This window comes from Lolium rigidum, chromosome 7 (genome assembly GCF_022539505.1).
Source record: "Lolium rigidum isolate FL_2022 chromosome 7, APGP_CSIRO_Lrig_0.1, whole genome shotgun sequence".
NCBI classification, from domain to species: Eukaryota; Viridiplantae; Streptophyta; class Magnoliopsida; order Poales; family Poaceae; genus Lolium; species Lolium rigidum.
The window spans coordinates 354,773,928-354,797,868 of record NC_061514.1 but is presented as its reverse complement, the minus strand read 5'-3'; the positions used below and the strand labels follow the sequence as shown (position 1 = coordinate 354,797,868).

General features: G+C 43.4%; 1 long non-coding RNA gene across 1 annotated transcript; it reads left to right on the top strand.

Moving 5' to 3' along the window:
- The first annotated feature begins 14,624 nt into the window (after nucleotides 1–14,624).
- Nucleotides 14,625–22,886, top strand: LOC124676441. The gene is made up of 8 exons (XR_006993631.1): nucleotides 14,625–15,211; nucleotides 15,289–15,360; nucleotides 15,454–15,602; nucleotides 16,236–16,335; nucleotides 17,737–17,887; nucleotides 22,438–22,561; nucleotides 22,676–22,726; nucleotides 22,841–22,886. It is a non-coding gene; the product is annotated as an uncharacterized LOC124676441 (long non-coding RNA).
- The last annotated feature ends 1,055 nt before the right edge of the window (nucleotides 22,887–23,941 follow it).

The following is a 23,941-nucleotide window of genomic DNA, read 5'->3' as shown; positions in this document are numbered from 1 at the left end:
TTAATTAAAATGATGTTGTATATATTATCTATGGGAGTAGGTAAAATTAGTGAAATATGTAACCAAGAAATTAAAGAAATGCCATGCCATAGCTAGGCACTCTGATTTTTGGAAGCTGGGCTATAACTAGGCACTCTATTTTCGAAAGAGATAACACCGGGCCATAACTAGGCACTCTCACTTGGAAAGAGATAACTCCTGGCCATAACTAAGCAATCCGGCTTGGAAGAGATGGAGATTGTAGAATAGGTCATCACCATAACTACTACAACCCAGAAAATGAGGCGGGGACAATGTAATCATTTACTACTACCAGTGCATGCAACTCACAGAATTAAGGCCTAATTGATTTGGTGCGCGTTTGGTTCCCTAGAACCTCCCTCCTCTTCATGTAATCATTTACTACTATCGTGAAGTTAGCAATCTTTTAGCCGCCCGTCCCCTCCTCTTCTTGAAGCAAGCCATGAATAGAGATAACTGAAAATCTCATCTCTTTTCCCGCTAAGAATTTTGGCTCGCAGAATTCAAACCTGGATGGCTATCTCTATAAGTAGAAGCCCGTGGTCGCAGTCCGCGTGCGGTTAGCGCGTGTGACTATGACTTAGACTTTGACTCTTTACTCGTCGAGGAGAGGAGAGGAGAGCGAGCACCATGGCCGGACAACGGAGATGGATACGGTCTGACACCGGAGATGGCCCGGCGGTTTTACTCGTCGAGGAGAGCGAGAGCGAGCACCATGGCCGGAAAACGGAGATGGATACGACCGGACACCGGAGATGGTCTGACAGCAGCCTGGTGGCGATGGGTAGTGCATGCGGCGGCCGAGATCCAGCAGGTAATTTACGGAGTGATCCTCTATTTCCTTTATTTCGGTGAATTGGTTCTTCTTAGATGAATATATTTTTCTAGTTTGTTTTGAGTTCTTGGATAGGAAATTCGTGGAGGTGTTTCCTTTTCTTTTCTATGTGCGAGCGAGTATGGTTTCTTTCGTTTGGTTTTCACAGATCGATCCATCCATAGAGGCTAGCTAATTTCCCAACACACAATCAATGGTTTCTTTCGTTTTTACGTCGATCGCGTGACGGTGACTGTGACGGGCATGAGAAACAGCGAACAGACGGAAAACAGCGCGCGCTTGTAGTTGTAGCACGCTGGAGCCAGGCTGACAGAGATGCATCCATGAGGGTCCATGGTCGCGATGGCCTAATTACACAGCGCATACACCGCCATAAATTCAGTCGAGCTAACCTAACACAAGTCCAGTTCATGGCTAGCTCTGAACTCCTCTGTGCGGTTCAGTAAAAACTATTCGTTTCTTACTGCCACAGTGCCACTCATTTCATGCTATTAATTTGCCTATTGCATGCCTACGACACTACATATGTTTTTTAGGGGGAAAAACTTTTCATAGCTCACAAGAGTTTACAGACTTATGATTACATAATTCCCTAATAGCCACTGAAACTGGAGCATACCAAATACTGCTACTATTAGTATTCCTAGCAAGTTGAGCTAAATTATGGGGAGCTCCATTACATTTTCTTCCAATTTTAGAGACAACAAATGCGGGCATGATCCTTTTGAAGACATCAATGTTATTATACACCTACCAGTTCTTCGAGACGTTTAGGGTCAGACTATTGACGGTACAGACGCCAGTCCCCAACTCGGCAAGAGCAAGCAGAGAGGCTAGCAAAGATGATGCCTTCGCAAGGGAACGACGCCAATAGCCACCGCCATCATCCGCCAAGAACGATGTCAAGGCGTGGTTTTCACCGGTGGCCCCTTCACCTCTAGCTTGTCGTCGACTAGATCTTCATCGCCGGAGTAGACGGATCTCGTGATCCACCACCCCAGCAACCAGCCGACCTCCTCCGGCAAAGAAGGAAGCCACCACCGCCAAACCCGGATCAGATCCTGGGCGCCCTCTTTGACTCAGAGATAGCCAAGAGGAAACCCTGCAACTAAGGTCGACAGCACCACCGCCCGCCGAGGCCCAAAGGGCTCGGGGCCAACGACCACCACGAACATCGCCGATGCGTTATCTCCCCAATCGCCGCCATCTCGGATCGCTGCTGCTTGAAAGGAGTGGAGGGACGCCGCCGCACCCCAATCGCCAGGCTGAGGAAGGCCGCCGCCGCCGCAGGGGCTTTGCCCGGCGACGCTCCGGGCGACAGCGGCGGAGAGGAGACCGCGCAGAGGAGGGCTAGGGGAGGGAGGAAGGGGCGCACCGGCGCGGCGCGGCGGCCGCCGCGCGGACGCGAGGGTTAGGGGACGCCTTCTAGAGCACCTAATACAAAATTTTGTTAAGAAATTCTGTGGTAAAGTATATAACCGCATGTGTCCAGCAGCTAGAACATATGGAAGAGAGATTTGATCACCACATGGGCAAAATATTTGCAGCAAGCGTTAAGGTAGCACCATACCTACTGGAGTACCATAATTTGCTATGGATGAGGTGTTTTTTTAGCTCTTGCAAATGAAATGTTCATTAACTAACTCTTGTTGCACACACTTAATTCATCTTGCTTTTTCAGGTGTGGGTTTAATCCAGATAACAAGTGTGACTCCATAACTAATAATCTTGCTGAGGCATTAACTCTTGGATTAGGGATATACAGGATTTACCTATTGCACAACTAGCTAACAAGTTGAGGGGGGAAATTATGGTGCGTTTTAAGAAGAGGAGAGCAATGGGAGCAAGGTTGCAAGGTAAAGTACTACCAGCTATAATACAAGAGTTGAATGTTCGTTCTAGAGGATTAAGCCATCTTAAGACGGGTGCATCTAGCGAGTGGAGTGCCAAGGTCAAAGATACTACAAAAAATGATCTTCGGCATGCGATGAAGTGTCTTGCACATGACCTGTACTTGTCTAGAATGGCAGCACACGGGCAAACCATGTCAACATGCATTGGTTGTATTAGCTGCACAAAATATCAAATTGGAAGACTTTGTGCATAGCTACTATTTGGTGGCGAGATTCAGAGAAGCATGGGGAAATAGAACCACTAACAAGCAAGTCTCAGTGGCCTAGTGTTGATCCTGGATTTGTGTTGAAACCACCAATATCCAAAAGAGGGAGAGGGAGACCTAGAAAACTGAGGATCAAGGCATGTACAGAAAGTGGTTATCAAGGAAAGAAAAAGCTTCAAACGGGAGGCAAGAACAGATGCAAATGATGTCAAGAGAGCAAGACGAAAACCAGCAGCACAGCGACAAGAGAGCACCACAGTAACAGATAAGCTAAGCAAAACAAAACAGTCGGCCAAGCACTTTAGTAGCAGAAGCGCGGTGTTGGGGTGTAGCTAGCATGGGAGTAAGGTGTTGCATATAAATTTGCATGCTTGCATATAAATGCAAGCCCACGCGTGCATGCACATTTGCACGTACATAAAGATCTAATTTGGGACTTTGTTTTTTATTAATATATAAATGGATCATATGTACTATCAGCATAGAGAACAACAGTTAGTAGAGGTGAGATGCAACAATTTATTCTTTTAATAAAAATCTTTTGTGTTGCGTAGGACATGTCGGACACTAACGACAATGTTGGAGATAATGATGCTAATGCATCGACAACAGGCTTTGGGACTGTGGACTGGTCAAGTCTTGTCATTGAACAAAATGATGCTGTTGGATTTAATTCTGTTTGCTTTTCTTGGTTTGAGGGACGAGGATGAGCAACCAATGCAAGCAACTTCGTTGAATGATTCAAGTGTTGATGGCACTAATATTGATGTTGCAGGCAACACGAATGATGAAGATGTTGACACGGAAGGTGCAGCCATCCCAATTGACGATCATGTATCTGAGGAGGAGAACATCGATTATGACAACCCAAATATGGAGGAAGGCAGCAACTTCCCTTCCATGGAGATATTTAGAGTGGCAGCACCTTCCCCTCCATGGAGTTTGACATAGGGACTCTAAGATCTGAACTCGGGTAGGTTTGAGGGTAGTTGTAAAGCTGAAAGATGCAAGTGGAAGATTAAGGCTAAAAAGGTGCAACACGAGGGTGCTATCATGGTACTGAACCAACATCTGACTAATGTTCTTTTTAATTGATCTCTTTATTTATCATATGTTATTACTTGTAGTGATTCTCTTGTTATTTACATGTACTTCTAGTTGCAAGTGACTAATGTAGGACCTGAACACTATTGTCTTACTAGCAGCAGGAAACCATCTAGTATGGCATCTCAGAGTTGGATCGCTGATAGGGCACTGCCTATATTGAGGAAGAAGCTCGAAACGACTGCCGTGGAACTGCAGGAGAAATTGGAATAGAACTTCGGTATCATACTTAATTATTGGACGAGTACGGAAGGCGAGAGAAAGAGCAATGACTAACCTCTATGGTACATGGGAAGAAAGCTTTCAATCGCTTTATAGCTTGAAGGCTGAGACCGAGCTAAGGTCTCCGGGGAGTGTTGTTGAGATTGACACTAAAGATGTCGATGGAGAAGTACACTTCGATAGATTGTTTATTGCAATCAAGCCTTGCATTGATGGATTTTTGAGTGGTTGCAGACCATACATAAGCATAGATTCGACACATTTAAATGGCAAGTGGAATGGGCAACTAGCCGTGGCTACAACTTTGGATGGACACAATTGGATGTTTCCAATAGTTGATACGGAAACTACTGAAACTTGGACATGGTTTATGAGTCAGCTGAAGAGGGCAATAGGACCCCCCTCTATTGGCTGTGTGCACAGATGCTTGCAAGGGTTTGGAGAATGCACTCAAGGTTGTTTTCCCCAATGATGAGAAAAGAGAGTGTATTAAGCACCTTTTTTCGAAATGGGAGCATCGCCCCAGCCTGCATCCAAAAGATGCACACATCTTTTCTTTATTAAATTATTCGCAAAGCCTTACAAGGGAGATACAAAGGGAGATACAAAGATCAACTCGAAGCCACCTTTCCAGCGACAACTCGCTATATATACCTACAAGAGCGATGAAGGGGGTGACCATGAATAGGGCCATTACCCTGACAATACACCAATGCATATCATCTAAAACTGAATGCTTTCCCAAGCCGCTCATTGGCGGGTGAGAAGCACAACCAGTCAAGCGGACCCTAAGCGCACACCATTACACATGCCACAGAAATCGCTACCGCCGTCTTCCTCGCACCCATCTTTAAGAGGGATCACCGCATTGACCTTGCCAGACCTGCCGTCGATGTCACCATGACACCAGACAGCTCCACCATCCTACACGCGTCCAGCAGTCCGCGCCCGTCTTCGATGCCCTGCAGCTCCACGCCGCCGAGAATCATCAACAGCAACGTGGTAGCTGAACACCACTCCACCAAGATCTACCTCCATCCAGCCACTGCTCCAAAAACGATGCCCCAAGAGGTAGAACGACGCAGGAAGCGTCGTCATCATCCGATCCGGGAGACCCGGATCTAGGGTTTCCCCCGGAGCAGCACGAGTGAGTACCCGCAGACTGCGATGCATTCAAGAAGGAAGCGACGCTTAACGCCACCATCGCCCGCTAATCGTGGCACGGTTTTCACCGACAGACGCGAGTCCCCAACTCGGCAAGAGCAAGCGGAGAGGCTAGCAAAGATGATGCCTTCGCAAGGGAACGACGCCAATAGCCACCGCCATCATCCGCCAAGAACGATGTCAAGGCGCGGTTTTCACCGGTGGCTCCTTCACCTCTAGCTTGTCGTTGACTAGATCTTCATCGCCGGAGTAGAAGGATCTCGTGATCCACCACCCCAGCAACCAGCCGACCTCCTCCGGCAAAGAAGGAAGCCACCACCGCCAAACCCGGATCAGATCCTGGGCGCCCTCTTTGACTCAGAGATAGCCAAGAGGAAACCCTGCAACCGCCGAAGGTCGGTAGCACCGCCGCCCGCCGAGGCCCAAAGGGCTCGGGGCCAACGACCACCACGAACATCGTCGATGCGTTATCTTCCCAGTCGCTGCCATCTCGGATCGCTGCTGCTTGAAAGGAGTGGAGGGACGCCGCCGCACCCCGATCGCCAGGCTGAGGAAGGCTGCCACCGCCGCAGGGGCTTTGCCCGGCGACGCTCCGGGCGACAGCGGCGGAGAGGAGACCGCGCAGAGGAGGGCTAGGGGAGGGAGGAAGGGGCGCACCGGCGCGGCGCGGCGGCCGCCGCGCGGACGCGAGGGTTAGGGGACGCCTTCTAGAGCACCTAATACAAAATTTTGTTAAGAAATTCTGTGGTAAAGTATATAACCGCATGTGGCCAGCAGCTAGAACATATGGAAGAGAGATTTGATCACCACATGGGCAAAATATTTGCAGCAAGCGTTAAGGTAGCACCATACCTACTGGAATACCATAATTTGCTATGGATGAGGTGTTTTTTTAGCTCTTGCAAATGAAATGTTCATTAACTAACTCTTGTTGCACACACTTAATTCATCTTGCTTTTTCAGGTGTGGGTTTAATCCGGATAACAAGTGTGACTCCATAACTAATAATCTTGCTTGAGGCATTTAACTCTTGGATTAGGGATATACAGGATTTACCTATTGCACAACTAGCTAACAAGTTGAGGGGGGAAATTATGGTGCTTTTTAAGAAGAGGAGAGCAATGGGAGCAAGGTTGCAAGGTAAAATACTACCAGCTATAATACAAGAGTTGAATGTTCGTTCTAGAGGATTAAGCCATCTTAAGATGGGTGCATCTAGCGAGTGGAGTGCCGAGGTCAAAGATACTACAAAAAATGATCTTCGGCATGCAGTGAAGTGTCTTGCACATGACTGTACTTGTCTAGAATGGCAGCACACAGGCAAACCATGTCAACATGCTGTCAGATCCCGTTTGTGGGAATTGACCTAAACTCCCGATATGGAGACCCAATCTATGAATCTTGGGATTTCTAATCTAAGACAGATAATAAAGAACAGATAACTAGAGTTTTGCCTTGAGCATATTCTATTTCGATAGCTCTGTCTTCCCACGAAGGGGGCTCATATAGCCAATTTGGATGTTCCCGTTGAGGTAGCGTAAAACGATACAGGTACGTAAAAGACAATGTCAAATGGTAAACAGCGACGGAGGAGCTGTCTTCATCGCGACCATTCATTCTCCTGGAGAGGCTTCGACCGTCCGATCTTCATAAACATTGTCTCCCGTCTTGACTGACGGAGTGCTATCTGACGGAGGAAACAGGGGAGCTGACACATGCATTGGTTGTATTAGCTGCACAAAATATCAAATTGGAAGACTTTGTGCATAGCTACTATTGGGTGGCGAGATTCAGAGAAGCATGGGGAAATAGAACCACTAACAAGCAAGTCTCAGTGGCCTAGTGTTGATCCTGGATTTGTGTTGAAACCACCAATATCCAAAAGAGGGAGAGGAGACCTAGAAAACTGAGGATCAAGGCATGTACAGAAAGTGGTTATCAAGGAAAGAAAAAGCTTCAAACGGGAGGCAAGAACAGATGCAAATGATGTCAAGAGTTAGGACATAGGCAAGCTGGTTGCCCTTTACTTGGTACAAAGAAAAGGTACAACGCTCCAAGTAGCATGCATTTTGTGACATCTTATCCCACTTTTATAACTAATCTGTACATAGTCCTTCTACACCTATGAGGACGTATCTCCTGGTCAACCATCAATAAGCCCTGGACGTGTTACAAGAAGGTGATATTGAATTGCCAACTCATTTTTTCTGTAGCCTTTGCATTATTTGTGACATCTTCCTACATTTTTTAAGCCAATCCACTCTTTTTGGAGATGGGGGGTCCCAGCTAGCGTCCACAACATATCCAGCAAGGACTCCGACAAAAGCAAAGACACAAATTGCCAAGAAGATTACTCCTAGGAAGAAGAGGAGAATAAATTAAAACTCGTTATTCTTCGATCGTTTTGTGATGTGTGAACTTGACTATATTTTAAATTTTCTTGTGATGTACACTCGTCGCAGCTCTATTTTCTTTTTTGGTGAACTTGTTATTACAGATTTTTCTATACATATATGCCTATGAATGCTATCCATGGTGAACACCTTCATTTGGTCGGATAAATTTAGTGCACATATTCTTCTTTATTGCAATGTTGTCAATCAGTTTTTAAATCAAGCCAAGGATCGGTGGTCTCACTCTTCCTGTTGGTATACATGGCATACGTGGTGAGTGTCCAGTCACGGTATACAAATAAAAAGGTAGTAAATCATTAGTTGCTGACAACATAATGCACGCTGGTACATGAGTTTTGTTAACAGGTGGATGCCATCCCAGAGACTGAACGCTTTGTGAACAGCTTCAGTTAGGGTCCTGCTGAATTCTTATTTTGCTGGGTATTTTGCCAATGTACAGTGAACTTTTGGTAGATGATCCAAGGATGGTGAAGTTTTGGGTAAATAACAAATTCTGCATTTGTTGAGAATGAGTGGTTCATGTACTCATAGGCTTATCTAACCCTGGAGACTGAGTTACGCACATTAATTCAAATAAAAGAGCTACTTGCGAAAAAATAGATATGAATTACAGTAGTTGATGTGTTTGGTAGTTAGTGGATGAGGACTTGGGTTTTTGTTGCTGTGATGAGGACTCTGGTTAAGCAATGGGAGTATCAATTACAGGCAGACTTGAAGATCAAACCAGACAAATAAATCGAGTTGCTCATTAAAATCGAATAAAGGGGATGCAGATGGTAATAATTGGACATACATATCTCGTTGAGGTTGAACTTGGAGAAATCCGCGAAGGGGAACCGGATGTACTCCACACGCTTTGTCTTGGTATTGTACTGGCGGATCGAATTGACGACCTCTTCGTGTTTCTTTCGCCTCCAGACGGCCTCCTCCTTGAGCCGTTTCCTCTCCTCCGCCCGCCGCTTCTCCTCCTCCGCCTCCCGTGCCTTCTCCTCGGCCTCCCGCCGCCGCCTCTCAGCCGCCGCCGCCGCCGTCGCCGCAATCTCCGCGCACACCTCCTCTTTGCTATCATAGAACAAGGGCAGCACGCAGCGCATCTTCTCGTCGTCTTCGTCCTCCTCCGGGTCTAAAGAGTTCTCTTGAAACGTCCTCTCCAACGCCTCCAGCTCCTTCCGGGTAGCCATGGGTGACCTGCCTGCAAGCCCTCAGCCGTCGACGGTAACCCAGTCCTGATTTGTTCGCGACTCAGGAATCGGGATGGTGCCGCTCTGGACGGGCCTTCTTACCGGTATATCAGAAAGGGCCGTGGCCCGTGGGTTGCCAGGCGTGAAGCAGAGACAATCCTCAAAGGAAAAACAATGACCGTGTCTGGTTGGGGCGTTTCCTATACAAATATATCCGTCTCCGCCTCCTCTTGGGTCGCGATCTCCTCTTCGTCTTGGGTCGCGGTGACCACCTCGTTTGGCCTGCCGACTTGAGGAAGAGTCTCGTGCTCTCGTCTCGGCCGAAGAGTATCGTATCGCTGCCAGCCTGCCTGTCTCCAGCAAAGGATCGTTTTCCGTCTGTTGGCTGCTCCAGCCACCGTCATCGAGTGACACCTGTTGGTAGCAGAGGACACCACCCATTTGCGCCCGAAGCGCGCTCGTTAATTTGGCCGCCCGCCCGATCGGAAGATGTGAGCAATTAATCCTTCCCACTTGACGTTTTGTTTCTCGGATTAATTACTCACGCGCGTACACATGCGTGCGTGCGCGACGGAGTCCTTCTCTTCTCGTGAACCAAACTTGGCTATTTCCCCTTGCTAGCTATTTGACTAGAGAAATTAAATCACGGTTCCTATATTCTAATTCTTGCAAACAGCAGTGCATTAATCCTCTAGCTTGGTTGATCGTATCAGTACAACTAGTGAAAAAGTTACTATCAACATTTTACACACAAGCGTGGTTCTGTATATGAAAAGAACTGCAGTCTCGACTGAACCACACTCTGACGAAAAGAGATGACAAGTCTCACCAGATGCAGGAACAGCCTTTACTCGGCGAGCTGCTTTGCGGAGCCGGCTCATGGAAAGAAGGGCGCCGGATCTCGCGTCCACCGGCGCCAGGAACTTGGCCATATCCTCCTGCCTGCGTCAGATGGACGGTTCTTCCCTTCGTGACGCGCGTCCCCGTCGCTTCGTCCAGGTGGCCGGCGCGCCATCGCCGGCATGCAACGCCCTTCCAAGATCCGCGGCAACGTGCGCGACTCGGTCCGGCGAGCTCGACGGAGCTCCGCGCGTCGGCGAGCAAGCCGGCCGGGACGCCGTGATTTCGAGCGCGCCGCCGTGATGCTTCTCGTCGGGAGTGGAAGAAGCCGGGACGGCAGAGCAGAAATGACGAGTACCGTCCATCTGGATCGAATTTGGCTATGAGCAGCGGCCCACGTGGGCTTCTGCCCATGATTTCTATTTTTTTCTAGCGAATTTGCTCATCCTTTGTATTCAACACGTACATTCTATATTGTACTAAAAAATATTATCGAAACGTAGTACACTTCATGCAGCCCAACATAGCTCATCCATGGCAGTATCAAGAGAGAAAAAAAACTCCACCTCACTAGCTTTGCACGTAGTAGCAGCAATATTTGTGTTATAGTCCGATGCAACCCGACCTCCGCTACCAATATGCTGCCATTACCCATAGATTCTATGCTTCCGAACGCCATGCATACTAGCTAGGAGTCGGAGCTGGACTTGTCGGAGAAAGCGATGATGAGCCCATCACAACCTAGTTTCCCATGGTGGAGACTCCCACCCTTGGACAGCCTCCTCGGCATCAGCGAAGGTGGGGTGAATCGAGGGATGGATAGGAAATGAAGCTAACTAGGCATGACCATTATTTACTTGGAGGTAGGAAGTTTAGATGATTGGATCCAATGTTGTTTTGGCAGACTATGTACATCATCAGGTGTGTTTGGTTGATGCCCACACTAGCCCTACCAAATATTTGGCAAGAGTTGGCTGCTAAATTTTTGGTCAAGGAATCCTTGGCCCACGTTTTGCCAACTTTTTGGCAAGAATCTGTGAGGGGGGGAGATGGGCATGCATTGGCAGCCAAAATTTTGGGTACAAACCAAACAATAACTACAACTCTATGGGCAACCAATTTTTTAGCGGGGCAACTTGGGGAACCAATCCAAACAAGTGTAGATAAAAAGTTGAGTAATAGCAGTACATATATACAATCTTTGTTTCTAAATATAAGACATTTTGGCATCATTTAATATGTTCTATATTCCTTGATCCGATAGTAGGGGTATATAAGGGTGGTGTAAAGAGAAAAATAAGATGGAATGGCGCGAGAAAGGGTCGCGGGACCTAGGGTGTAGAGATTCTTTGAAATAGCGCAGGATAGGGTTGAAAATATTTCCCCTCTTGCATTGGGTTCTAATATGAGTATATGAGGGCGGTGTAATAGGGTTCTCTTTAAACGGCGCGAGAAAAAGGTTAGAAATATTACCCCTCTTCCATTGGGTCATAATATGGGTATATAAGGGTGTTGTGTAGGCAAGAATAATATTGGATCACCACTTTCGACTGAAAGCTAGGAGTAGACATTGTGGGGCCCATAAAATGGAGCTAGGAACGGTCGAAAATCTTCCTCCTCTTGAGGTGGGGGGGGGGGGGTCCTAAAATCACATGGAATCACCACTTTCAATGAAAAGATAGGGGTAGACGTAACAAGACACACTGAATGAATATTTCCATGAAACAACATAAGCAAGGGTATAAAATCTTCCCCCTCTTGCATGGTGTCCTGATATGGGTATATAAGGATGGTGTGAAGATATAAACCAAATATAATCAACTTTTATGTTGTAAGCTTGGGGTAGACGTCATGGGGCCCACAAAATAGGGGTTTTATGTAATTGATACGAGGAAGGGTCAAAAATCTTCCTCCTCTTGCGTAGGATCCTAATATGGGGGTACATAAGGGTGGTGTAAATAAAAAATCACACAAGAATCACAACGTTAGACAAAAAATCAAGCGGTAGACGTTGTGAGACGCCAAATAAGGTTTCTCCTCAAAGAACATGCGAAATGGTAGGAAATCTTCCACTTTTGCATGGGGTACTAATATGGGTATATAAGGGTGGTGCAAAGATAAAAAAATCACATGAAATCACCACTTTTGATGGGTATAGAAGAAAAATAATGAAAAATGTGAAACCATTCTCTCATTGAGGAGTATGTAATGTAGGTATTGTATTGTCTTCCTGTTCACATTCACCTAAAAGAGTATATCACAGGTCCGTCATATTTTTTAAGGTGTCTCGTGGATCACCATAAGTAATAGTACCTGGTTAGTAGACCAAGAGAAGCAACAAAGGTGACGCCACAAGTTGGGTAGAACTTCACGCGGAAGAAGTAGGAATTGGGTTCTCGATGATGCGCTCGATCGAGGTGGCTGAAATAATAGGCGAGGAACTAATATTATTTAACTTATTTCCCCTTCAAGACTTAGAAAGAAATATTAACTCCCTTGCTAGGAAAAAAACTCAAATCACAACAATTTATAGCTATTTGATCTAGCTGATTAGTTTTTTCATGAGCAATAAAGAGGAGCTCGATGCAGCATGCAACAACTGCGGCTTTGCATACACACATGTCGTTGTGACTCGTGATTGGAATAACCTAGCTAATTAAGTAGTAGGAGTAAGAGAATAATTATAGCGATGTATATATCTAGTAATGTGATGACATCAACGTGACATCACCCTATTATCTAGTATTTTCATTCGGCCACATTGCATGCATGAATATATTGACCACCTTTATTCGCTTCTATTTTACTACAAATAAATACTGGATGTAGTGACTGCTGCCGACTTTCTAATTAGTATCTAATAATGGGAAAATAGTTGCAAAGGTAAAGGATGGTAAAATATTATTTGAATTAACTCGGATGGTAAAATTGCCAACTAGAAAAAAAGGTTGAAAGCCCGCTTTTGTGCACATACAAAGCTAACTAGCTAAATAGTAGCTAGTAGTAGTACTTCATGCAAGAGTTGATTGTAGCAACTTACAGAGCTACTCAGACTCACACTCGTATATAACTCATATAATACGGAACATGTGAACGAGGCCCTGTCGGCGTTTTCTTACAACAGTTTTCACTTCCACATCAGTACTGACACAACCTACCCAATCGAGTTCGACCTCTCAAGCTGCTCGCCGTCCTCTCCCGTGGTGCACATAATCATGGACGGAGAGGTAGGGATGCAATATCCATGAAACTGATCCCATGCATGACAAGGAGATCGGGGTTCTACAAAGCCTTTTTTTGAAGCAAGTTGGGGTAGGGTAGATATGAAATCCAACAGAAATGAAAGGAAAAAAACCGGAACAAGAACGACCCGCGGGTTCTACATGTTAATTAATTTGTAGGAGGACAAATATGCATTATTTTGCATTTTCGAGTGATATTAGATATCACATGAAGATTCGTACATCTTAATTATAGCTTTAGAAGTACTCCAGGAGATGTGTATTTTTTTTGAGGAAAGATCAACAAACCAGGTTGCATACATGCAAGTTTTTGCATGTTTCATATATATAGGTACATTTTGTAGTACTCCGTAATTTATTATGTTCAAATGGTAGGATTCCATCAATAGATGAATAGAACGGATGTCAGGTTTGAAGGAGTAGTCATTGTCACCGGAGATAAAGGGGTATATAGAAAGCCCACGGATCGGTTTAGCTCCCCGTTGTTAATGCACAAAATCTCTCCCCTTAATTAGTTATTATGCTGGCGAGTCGTGTACTCGAAAAGAGATTAGTCCTAATTAAGAGTAAGAATCTGAAAGGAAAAAAGCTCCAGCCAATAATCAGATGGCGTGATTAGAGCCCGCGGATCACAGAGCGAAACATGATCTCAGCCGTCCACGTTCGACTGATCGGATCCGATGACACAAATAGAAATAGAAACCAACCCTAGCCGTCATCCCATTCCCGTGATCCCCCTCACTCCTCGCGCGACCACTCTCCATCTCGCCGCCGGCAAAGCCCCTCCGCCTCCGCTGCCCCCTCCTCCCTCAACGGGTCGCTGGCCAGGAAAGGTCGACCGAATGCCGGCCTTTCCCATAGGCGGCCGACGACCACTGCTCTTCACACGAGATGCTGCTCCCGCGTGAACCCCAGCGCCCGGCTTGCCGGCCGGCGTCGAGGACGACCACGCCCACTCTCGCGCGGCATCTCCACGCCCGGTCTCGTCCAGCCCCATCTCGTCCTCGCACAAGGGGAGGACGTGAACTCAAGGTGATTCTGCTGCATCCTCTGGAACGAGTTTCGAATTCTGCTTTTTTTATAGTATGTATTTATGGTCTTCAATTCGGTTTTGGAATTATAGTAGCCCGACCATGAAATCGCTCCGCAAAAGGTCGTTCTTGCTTCCTTGTCATAATTCAGTTTGTTGCTCTCTTCAGATTGTCATCATGTATCTCTTTGCAAAATCGTTCAGCAAGAACACAGGGAGAACATGGTCTATCTATTTGGGTAACGCCTACATCAGTTTAGCAGCTTAGTGAACAGCACAAACTGCACAAGAGAATTTAAATACGTGCTGAAGAACGAACTTATCATTATTTTCTGGTTAGGCATGTGCAAGCAAAGCTACTCCGAAAATCTGATCATTTATTGCTTATGGCAGTGCGATTTGGAATGGTCACTGGCCGTAGATTTCACTCAGATACTACTCTAAAAATCTTCCTCACTTCACGCATAACCTGAACAGATTTGGTTGACACTTGACATCCATAGAAATTTTGCCGATAATCATAACCTGTGTTAGTTTACATTTTCTCCCAGTTATTTACATCTTACTCTCAATTATCCTTCAGTTTGCGTGTCCTATCTGTTGCCTTCTCCATAATTATTTCTATTGACTATTTATTCTCGTCATGGAAGAGTCTTCTTATGCTTGTTTTGCAAATGAATTAAATCCTCCATAATAACATGTCATATCACTCGTGGTCTGCTGTCTGCTGTCTGCTAGCTAGGTGCACGCCCAGGAATGCCTCTGTTCATTAAGTATATTTTCCTTTTGGTTTGTATCCTACAGACTTAAGTACTTGCTTGGAATGTTTGCTTGTTAGAGTGCTTCTCGTTCATCAGGGAGCCCACTCGAATCCTTGAAAATACTCTTGCTCCCTAACTGACTTACATTAAGCTATATTCCGTTCTGAATGCTCATTTCTATTCTCCTTTTCGCTCTTAGGTTATTCGTAGTTGAGTGGGAGAACCAGCTTGTTAGTTCTGAACAAGGATGTTGAGCTGCTATTAAACATCTTGAAGAAGTAAGCAAAGTTGTTCCCAGTTACATTAGGATGCTGGGCTGCTGTTAATGAGGCCTTACACCCCCCTGCTGCCCTAGGTGCCACGACGCTCCTCTATGCTCACAACTTCCATGTCTACGTTGCGCTGGTGAAACAGCGAGACCCGGAGGGTTGGCTCCCGGACCGTAAGCTTATCTGCTCTTGTACTCTTCTTGATACAAATTCATGCTATTGCAGTGTTGATGGAAAACTTGCATTTGCAGGTAGCTCGGCTTCCGAGTCCGTGCCGCCGTCCGGGGCAAGACTGGAACTTGCCCAAGAGAGACAACGATGCTGGTTCAAGGCTGAGTCTTGAGCGCGACCTACTTGGGAGAAGCAATGCATCATCAGGCATCAACTTGCTTGTGGTGTGGTAAGAACAGAATGGTGGGTTACACTTGCGGTGCAAATGGTTTTCATGATTAAAAATTGGTGACTCAAACTGTTAGATGTATTTGAGAAAATAACAACAATATCCATTGGCAATATAACTGCACAATTTTTAGATGTAAATATCAAAAGTTGTTTCGTGCCAAAGATAGTTTTATGAACTTTCCTCGGGTATCAATGTATCTCCTTGTTGCTGGGTTCCAGTGGTTGAAAAATGGTTCTACATGTGTTTAAAGATTAAACCATTTAATTCATGGTTCAGAGGTTTATAGGTTTTCTTATGCAACTATCCAAAATATGTATATTTGCAAATGATGTGTGTGCGGACGATGTTGGTGGCCGCAGCGCTGGTTCTGTTTCCTTCTCCCATTTTACATGTATTATGTCGTTGAACTTATTTAGTTGCACTCGATTTAGCTAACTGTTGGTGCATCATTTGTTACAAATATTGGCATAATTTCTGTCATAGCATTGGTGCATACTAGAATCTCTGGTTAAATCTGTCCCATCTTGTGCTTTCACATACATTTCCCTTTTACCTGATTTCTGTTGTATGCAAACATTTAAAATGCTTTTCTACCACATGAGAAGTCATGAATATTGGGTAATTTTTCAGGTGTGCTGCATTAGCACCTCTGTAGTACAGGAGAGTTGCTGCTGCAGTTGCCGTCTCTGACATAAGAAGTGCCGAATCATTTAACAAAGCATATTACTAGGTGAAGGTCTATCATATTTTCCCTTGCTCTTGTGCGTGAACAAGTTAACAAAGTTGCTCTGAAGCATCTGTTATCAATTCTTTGGTGATTTCTGGTTGGATTTGCCTTTCTGTTTCTAACTCGCTATACTAAATATCTATATTACAATGACATTCTTATGAACAGTCAGTTTATTAGGTTTCCGTTATAGCTGGATAACTCATCCCTCTACCTTTGGTTGCATTTAAGATTCATCTTGTAACTCGGAACTCTGAGTTTGCGTTAGTATATGAGCTCATCTTGACAATAAAAAATGTATTGACCATTATAATCATTTTGCTCGAACAAATCATATGATATCAGTAAGCAACCTTATGACAAATGCAGACTAAATGTTCACTGGTCAACTTTACTTGTGTTCTGCAACTTTTCTTTATTAATGACCAACTGTTTGAGTATGTGGTTTGCTCTTGTCAGAGTAAACTATGTCATGGTTCCACCCTTCATTTTATTTTGTTTTTTGTCTTCTGTTTTGGTACAAAATAATCCAGCTTTTTAAAACATTCTGTTTTCTTTACTCGAACTTTAGAAATGTGGTAACCAGCATATGATATCAAGGATTTGGTTGTAAGTTGTAAGTAAAGATGATGTACACATGAAACATGCTTTATCTTCCGTGTTACTTAGTTAAATTGGGATATTTGATGACAATCTTTTTTATGCTTTGTGTTTGCTTTTGATTAATGGTTTACCTCTTTATGGATACTGGGTGGTGACTTCACAAAAACTCAGTGGATTTGTACGTGCGCTGAAAACTTTGCCGCCGCTCGCAACAGGGGTTGCCTTCCGCACAAGACAGTTGCTCATCTTAGAGACCTTGCCCCATGGGAAACATAGGAACATATTAGTTTAGACATCATGTCATTTGCTTTGAGGTTGGCTGGTGTTCACCTGCAGGGATTCTATGGCCTATGGCAATCTTTTTTAGTGCTCCTGTTTTATCATCTTACTTGCACAGAAGTATTTACTTGTGTATCATTCCAGAGTCTGTATAGCTTCTTCGCAGTTGTATTTTATAGCTCCACGGTTTTTAATGTATGTTTCACACTCTGTCTCTTTTATTCTATTTAGTCATCCTCTTTTAAAAAAAAAAATGTATAGCATCCTTTTGGAAATCAATCTAGGTAATGCTATTCGGCTCTTAGTTTAGTCGTGTGCGTACACTTTTGGCGAATTTGTGATTTGGTTCATAATCGTAGTTACTAAGCATCCGAAAAAGAATCAAGCATCCCATAAAGACAGAGGTAGACCTCTTTTATGGACTTGCAAGAGTGCAAGTGATTTAAATGCCTAAGCTTATTCTTCCATGTGTTGTCTATTCATGATGAAAGATGACAATTTAAAATTCTACACATACCACAGGTTTCCTTTGTACTATGATGAGTGCAAGTCTTGTGCCTGATCAGCGGTGATGGTTCCAGTCATGCTCAAAATGCCGCAGGTTAGCCACTGTGTATGGATCAGAGTACATATGCAATGGAGGATGTGGTTTCGACCAAGGCTTATATCCAATGTAAGTTTGCTTGTTTTACCTTCCCTTCCACTTAAACTTCTCTATGGCTTATATCCAATGTAAGTTTGTATTTAACACTGGGTCTGACCGTCTGAGACGTTACTACACTGGGCGGAATCTCGGGAACTTTCCGAATTTGGCTGCTCGGCCTAATCCTCTTGGAATCTTTTTCTTTTGGCTGAGTTGCGGCCATGAAAAGGGCCGAGCTTTTAGTAAAAACTCCAAACTTCAATCTTGTGCATACTTCAGGAGTCATGCTGTCGTTAAGAGATAATGTATTTTTTGCTTGTATTGGTCGATATGAATTAGGTTGCACTTAATTTTCTTTTTGTAATAAAATTAACACATATTGGGCCAATTATTTCCATTGCTCATCTTCCAGGAGTAATAACATAGCGTTGTTAAACATTGTTTTCTGATTGGTTGGTATTTATTCTTGCTTTGCCTCTCAGATTTGCACTTGAATAGTTGTATGCTTTTGTACTTCCCTTGTTTAGTAACTTAAGCTCTCTCTGTTTTTGCTGAATACATCAGTAACTTTCAGACAGAAGTTCCATGTGTAGTAAACTTTAGTAATCGATTTTCAATAAAAACTGGTGTGTTGGGTTATTTATAATCAGCGTGGTTGCATATCCTTGTTTGTATTGTTTAATATGGTTCAAATAGTTGTGTGAAGAAGATGGGTATACATTATATGTTTACTTTCAACTCCATTCATGATTCCTGTGGTGTCCATTGCCTGGGTAATTTCTCACTTGATTTCTGCATTTATTTGCAGCACGGTTCAAAGGAAGTTCTGAGCATGTCAAGGCTGAAGGCTGCAGTGTACACTTTGGGGGGTTCGATTTAAAGGCACTTTTGTTCCTACTTATGGGTATGTAATCAATATTATTGACTTATTTTTTCATTGTTGTAGTCAGTTCTTCTTGCGATGATGAGAGGGGCATTTCTAGGGCTTATGGAGCTTAAGAAAGTTTGTTTATAAAGTGATAGTGTTTATTTTTTTGTAACCCCAAACTTTTTTGTTTGAAGCCAACTCATGTTGTTCTTTAGCCGTACATATTTATTATGGCCAGAATTGCTGGGTAGTAAAGCAAATTCTTGACCTTGGTTCACTTGATGGGGTGGGTTAATTGAGTGTGACATGTTAAATTTGTAGTCTGAACGAGATTTGCAGAAACCTTTGTATTTGACATTTGAGAATAAAAAGGTGTCTTCTTCAATGGCTCATGGTAATTTTACTCAGATGGTTACCAATTAAATATTAGTTTATTGCAATAAATAACTATTTTATATGAAGACTTCACGTGTCATTGGCATTTGGGCATGCATACGCTATTTAAAATGTTCTATTAGTGGATCTCAAGCTTTATTTATATCGCTTTTGGTTACTGCCAAACCTACTCATTCTTACAACACGGTCTTTCTGACGTGAGTATATGTTTGTGTTTTTTCTTTAGGTTGAGTGTTGGAACGAGCAACAGAAGAATGGAACATTCCTTGAACCTATAAATTGGTTTCCATTTCAGCGGTTTGCAATAATTGGTGTATACCAATCTGCTCTTATATTTCAATCAATTACAAGTAGAGAATCAAGGTGTTGTTTTGAACATACATGTTTACCTTTTACACATTTTGTATCTTACTGAGGCGTTGTTAAGTCACTAAATAATGAAAGGTTTATTTTATTTGTTGATGAAACACATGAAAGAGGCATGAATGAAGGTGCTACCTTCTGAGACAATATTATTTCCCTTGCCCCTGCTAGTACTTTATTTTTAAATCAACTCATGACACAATTAAGTTATTGTCCCTTTGGTATCAGATTTCTTATTGATCATTATAACGAACCTATTATCATGGTGCCAAGGTTTAAGGTTGATGCTGATGATTGTTGTTGTTGCTGTTACTATATATGTCTGTGATTAGTGTATACAGATGATTTGATATATCTTATGTACCTTTTTTGAACATTTTAGTATGGCCGCAAGAAAGCGATGGCAGCAGAAGTTCTGTTAAGTTGTAATTAACAAACTCACATATGAATTATGATGTCAGAGAGCAATTGTATTACGTTACCTATAGCATCTAGTTACTTCTGTTTACTGATAATTAACAAACTCACATATGTACCAGACGATAGGAGAGCAATGGCAGCCGTCATGCAAAGAGGCTAGTAGTGAGGGTGTGTTTGGATTGGTTCCCCAAGTTGCCCCGCCAAAAAATTGGTTGCCCATAGAGTTGTAGTTATTGTTTGGTTTGTACCCAAAATTTTGGCTGCCAATGCATGCCCATCTCTCCCCCTCACAGATTCTTGCCAAAAAGTTGGCAAAACGTGGGCCAAGGATTCCTTGACCAAAAATTTGGCAGCCAACTCTTGCCAAATATTTGGTAGGGCTAGTGTGGGCATCAACCAAACACACCTGTAGTATTTAGCCAAGCCCACGTGCTGCTGTAACTTACCTTCAGATTTAGAAACCCATGTACTGATCTAGCTTATCTTCAGCTTATTTTCGATAAATTTGCTCTGTATGTACATTGCCCATCCATATATTTTCCATGAAATTCTGTCCTGTCAAATATAATCGATATCGATATGTACTGTTTGTTATATATTTGCTTTGGAAAAAAGCTTAAATCTGTACATGTAATTGAGCCTCCTATTTAACTTTTGCATGCCTTGCGGTTAATCATGGACAGTCGGTAAAGGTATCACCTGAAGATGACCAATGCTTTTATCTTTCTTAGGTTAGCTTAACTATATGCCCATACCTTGCTCTTCAAACAAGCTATGTGCATGTATTTCAATTGTGCCTTATGATATCTACTCATTCAGATGCTTTGTTTCTCTCTGTAGGGCGCTGTTGTCTAGGCCAAGGATGACAAGATGACCATGTTTTTGTGAAGGTGGATGACTAGAGTTGTCCATCAGGACCCTGTCGACATTCGAGTTCCCTCAGATCCAGTTCGAGTTCGACCTGGTCGTCGAGCAGGAGTTTGAGCTCCCACACATATCCAAGACATCCACCATTGTCTTCTCTGAGTACAAGCTCTTCCAGTTGGCTGACGGTGACTCTGATGAAGAATCTGGAGGTATATACTTTCATGTCGCTGTACTTGTATGCTGTAGTGCTCTTGTGTTGAATGTACCTAGCGAGGAATTAAATAGTGGTCTATTTTGATTTTAGATTTTAGATGAAGAGTAGGAAGAGAGATCTGGAGGCTTTGATGCATTATTTCTTCACTGCATACCCATTGGTGTTGCTATGTTTGGTTTACCCTTTCATTGCCAATATTTGTTGACTTCTAAATAGCTAATAAAGTTGTTTTCTTGTTCTTGTTATGAATTCCTTGTTTCTTGGTATTCCACCGGCATTCTTGTGAACACGTGAGATTTCTGTCACTAAGCGTGCACATTGTATTTGCAGATGTTGAGGAAGTGGGGCTGGAGGTGGCGCTCCAGGAGGCCTTCTTATATGTCTTGGGATTAGTTTCTTCTTGTCTCCTATACGTGATTTATTGCGGGGATATAGACTGCGATGACACCACGTCCTCCTCAACTAGGCTGCTCTGCTGCAGCAGGCCGCAGAGAACTTCGGGCCTGTCTTTGCCAGGAACTTGGCCGGTGAGACGCCTCTCGTGTTCTTTCTCTATCCCCATTTGGAAGTCTTGGAGGGGAGAGGCAATTTGGGTAGGATGAACCCACGTTGATCTTCTTCGTTAAGTTTTTATGCGTAGTAGATCATGACAGTCGCTGCATGTGTGTGCCAGTACTAGGAGAGTAGAGAATGGGGGGACACTAATTTTGTTCAAAGCATGGCACTCTCTCCATGTGTGTGTGCTTGATCCTTAAATTAAGAATGTGCTAGCATAGCAGTGAAAGGTTTTAGTGATGCTAATCATCCGGCCTTGATGTCAAAGTACTAGTACCTAGTATAATCTCTGACGCTCTGAGAATTACGTTGATCTATCATATAAGGTTGTTGCTAGCTAAATGACTAAATGGCTTAGTTGGTGCATGATTCAAACTTATGCTTTTCTTCCTTGCTCACAGACTAGTGTATTTGATATAACATTGTGCTTCACCAAAATGGGATTGATAATCCTGAGAGTGTCAAAAAGATTGATCTTCCCGGATGTTACTGTCTCTTACTGTTTGATACTTGTAGCTGTTGTTTGTAGGTTAATGAGGACATTTTTGTTTTATACTGCATGGCTGCAATAACTTTGTATAGATTGATCCAAGGTCTGCAACTAACCAGTAGCATCATATATTGAGCTCATGTAATGTGAGCACATCAGATCCTAAAGTCTGTTGATCAACCTTATTTTCGTTTAGTTAATATGTATGCTTGTTTGCAATTAAAATGTGCTTGTTGTGATATGCACTAAACCATCCTAGTAATTTATTTTGTTACACGTGAGGCCACTAGGAATTTTATCTTCATGAGCACCTGCATTTCTAATCACAGCTTACTGGTTAGAACAAAATAAAGTTTAAGGATGTTGCGTCTTTCACAAATTTGATCTTTTTTTTGTTTGGTTGCCAGGGATTTGGCTTGTGACAGAGTCTGCCTTCATTTCCTCCCAGTTAATCGTCTCGTGTATGGCAATGATCCCAACAACTCTTGATATCAAATGACTGTTGTAACCCTTCTCTTGTAGATAACAGATGTAAGCTCTCAGACCCTAGTACTGCATCCGGTATATGTCACATGATAAGTTGTGCTTGAACTTCATGCACAATTAAAGACGTATTTTTCATTTCACCCGTCTTGCTGTATTCAGGTAGTGTCAAGCTGCTTGTCACCAAGGCCCTTCTCTTGTAGACAACAGATCGTAAGCTCTCAAACCCTAGTAATGCATCTGGTATATTTCACATGATAAGTTGTGCTTGAACTTAATGCACAAGTAAACTCGTGTTCTTCATTTCAACCATCTTGCTGTATTCAGGTAGTGTCAAGCTGCTTGTCACCAAGGCCCACCGCGGTGACCTCGATGATGCATACATAGGTACCTCCTTGGTCGCGCTTGAGTTGATTGCAACATTTATTTTCATATGAGGTGCATAATCTTGTTCTCCATTTGTTTGTTTGGTGCTTGCACAAATTTGATTGCCTCACGCTTATTTTAATTGGAAGACTAGGAGTGAATGATTAATAAGTGGTTTTGTTCAAGGTTCTTTTGGGCTGCACTTCAATGTGTTAGCTAGTTTTTGGTTTGTAAGGCCAAGTTTGTGCTAGTTACTGCAAACTTGCAATGGAGCCGTGGCTGCTCGATCTTGTAGCAATGGAAATCATAGCTGCTGGATCCGATCAATTCTCCATGTTTTTCTTGTTTCTTCAACTGATGTTGCAGTGTGTTGGTTAGGTACTAGAGAGCGAGATGTAGACGGACTGCTACAATAGGTGGTCATCGTCGTGTGGCCTGGAGCATATTCAACTAATTTTTGCATGTTTCATCTTATTTTACCACTGCTAGACAAATTTGTCATGCTATGCTATGTTTTGCTGAATGGTTTGTAATAAATCGTGCGATGTTTGTTTCATCGAGAAAAAACTCCGGTTTGGGTTATACTGAATGACTTGAGCTTATTCATTCATGTCCTTGATCTGGGAGCTAGCAAATGGACCGTGAATGATTTTTCATGTCTTTTTTTTTATTATTACACTTAATATGTAAGGAACCAGTAAAATTGAATGGGTACTTGAGAAGTGGCGTCACAAAATTTAGTACAAAGGCATAACTATTAGCATGATTTCTGATCCAAGAAGTAACTTTGTTTTCGGAGATAATCCGGAAGATCACATCAGTTTGCTCTATTGGAAAACTATCCGCTCGATCACCTTCGAGCAATTGATCGGTGCTCCTCGTACATGACCAGCAAGGAATCGTCAACATAATCATCATGGTGTTTAGGTTCAAGTGTTTAACCGCTTGCTCTGCATCGAGTTCACAGCTCCCAGCCAAACCGCCTATTTGCTTTTACTCCGTCTCTGAAAGAGGGCAATAGATTAGCTCAGTGTTAACAAGTTCAGTACTTTAGCAAAATAT